The sequence below is a fragment of the Sitophilus oryzae genome, unplaced genomic scaffold (assembly GCF_002938485.1).
Source record: "Sitophilus oryzae breed Bouriz unplaced genomic scaffold, Soryzae_2.0 scaffold_684_pilon_pilon, whole genome shotgun sequence".
NCBI classification, from domain to species: domain Eukaryota; kingdom Metazoa; phylum Arthropoda; class Insecta; order Coleoptera; family Curculionidae; genus Sitophilus; species Sitophilus oryzae.
Genome location: NW_022147289.1, coordinates 3,585,064 through 3,587,788, shown reverse-complemented (window position 1 = coordinate 3,587,788; position 2,725 = coordinate 3,585,064).

The window sequence follows — 2,725 nt, the reverse complement described above, 5'->3', positions numbered from 1 at the left end:
ATGAGCATTTTGTTTTCTACCAAATATAACACAGCTATATCTTCGTTTCCCTTTAATAGTTTGCTTTACCGTGTTGCCGGTTCTTGGGTCTGAATACATCGATTCAACGTAAATCGGCTTATACACTTATACTAATGTCGAAGGTGGCGCCGCCCGTGTCAATACCGGTGTACCCCCAATCGTATATAAAAAACATAAAACCATTTTTTCAGGCCCAGCTGAAATTTGGTCAGGGGAAGTGGGGAAACCGTTCTAGACGATAACCACTGAAATCATTACTCAGACCCGACCCCGGGCCTGAAATGTCGAAATCGGGTCTGAGCCCAATGAAGCAACGTAGTTTATGGGCTCGTATAAAAGCGGTTTAATAAATCTATATATATATATATATATATATATATATATATATATATATATATATATATATATATATATATATATATATATATATATATATATATATATATATATATAAGAATATAAAACACCAAACCAAACCAAAAATTATGTTTTATTTAACTGGTATTTCTCACATTTGAAAGGAAAGTCATTTCATAAATAAGCAGGACATCGTATACTACACTCTATATTAATAATTCTTTTTTACAAACAAAATACAATAAGTAGAAGAAGGGGCCAAAAAAAAAGAATTCTTTTTTATCCTATACTTGTTAGTTGACGCATCACTAGGTATAAAATTTAGTACTGATTCCAAACATATCGTTGTGGTTGTAACATATTTTGATGTGTTTCTGTGAATTTAAAATAAGTTAATATTTAAACAAACATTTATAGCTTTCCTGATAGGAGTGTGAACACAAATTTAGGTATAATGTGGATAATGTTCTGATTATTACAGTTTGCATGGATGACTGTTTTTGTATGTTGTTATTTTTAATAAAGTATATTTAATGAGTTTTTCAGTATTTCTTTTTCCCTCAGAGAATTGTGTTCTAATCTTTATATATAAATTTTCATAAATTATATCTACAACATTTATTACCTTATAACTTATTGCTAAAGACTTTATAGTGGATACAGTTTAACAGTATATAAAAGAACTATTTAAATAAGATGTTTGAAAATATATAGCTGTTTTTGCACACATCAATTCAATTTGTGATTAACTGTACTGAAATAAAAACAAATTAAGAGAAATTGGGTGATCTATCAACTATAACATGAAACGCATCATCCTATTTCCAAGTCTTCTATTAATTTCACTTATTAAATAACTATAATTATTTAATAATCTTGATAATTCTAGGAACTCTCAGATATCGTCAAAACATGAAAACAAAAATTCACTTCCTATAGTTCTTACGTCCCTTTAACTGAAATATAAGAAACACAGGGGAGTCAATATTCTGACTGAGAAAGTTTATGAAATACCTTTAAGTAAAATCTCTTTGGATCTGCGGTAAACTACCTTTATTCTTATTAAATAATTTCAATAATCTATGTTTTTATTTATGATTTATGACAACCACCTAATAACCTAACTTAACGTCAACTTGACAATCCTGAAAAATGTTATTGTTAACCAAAGAGTAAATCAATTTCTGAATTCGCTAACGCCAACTTATTTTTCATTAAAAAAATTACCAATTTCCGTAACTAGGTCGGCCATATTAAGGAACTTTTAAAAGAATTGTACTATACAAGATCCATATTTAACAAACAGTAATATTACTTGATGAGTAATACGGGCAACATCATCAGTAATCGCGCTGATTGGGAAAATTATTTATTGATCCGATATCAATAAAAGTATGGTCCACGAACATTTTTAAAAAGAAATGTTTTCTTATTGTTTTAAGAGAAAACTGTAAAATATATTTTTGTATATAATAATAACATGGTTTGATATAAATCCTTTCAAAAATAAGAAATAATTAAAGGATTTTTTAAATAGTTTAACACCGTGGATTATAACTTATAAAAGGACCGCCAGAACAGTTTAGAAGAATAGCCAATTCACTATCGGTAACTGTTTTCTAAATGCACCGTTGGATCAACCAAGTTGGACTTGTGTAGGCCGCTTAACTGTAAATAAGATAGACAACATTAATAAAGAAATTAATAGTATACACAAAATACTGTTAAGTATTGTTAAGTATATTGTTCAAAAATTATTAAACGAGAAAAGCGAGCTCTAACCAAAAATTATAATACTTTAAATAGTTTATATACAGTCTTTTTTCTGCTACCGCATTTCAAATATGTTGCTCGTATATCAAATATATAGCAAGCACATAAAATATCTATAAACAAAAATAAAAATACACTGAAATGATAAATATTTAATTTTTTGGTAATGTCCTTATAAAATTAACTTGATACAGTATAGTTAAAATAAAAAATAGAATTTAGGTAAAAAAAAATAATGAAAAATATTACTAATGTGGCGAAATCAGCCCCGTTTTAATATGTCCCGCCCCCATATGACTTTCTGGAATCGCATTAAAGAAGAGACACCGCAATGACTCGGCCCGGCCGATCGAATGTACAAGAACAATCGAAAGTTCATTGGTATGGCGGCGAATACACGAGAACATCCTAAATCTTTTCTATGCACCTAATGATCTATGGATTAATCGTGAACTGTTTAACAGGTGGTATAAAAACCAAAGCCCTCTGCACAGAGCAACAGTCGGTAGTCGTGCTCGCGCCTTTTAAAATGAATTCAAATAAATTCCTTTTTGATAAGTAGTTGTAAATAGGT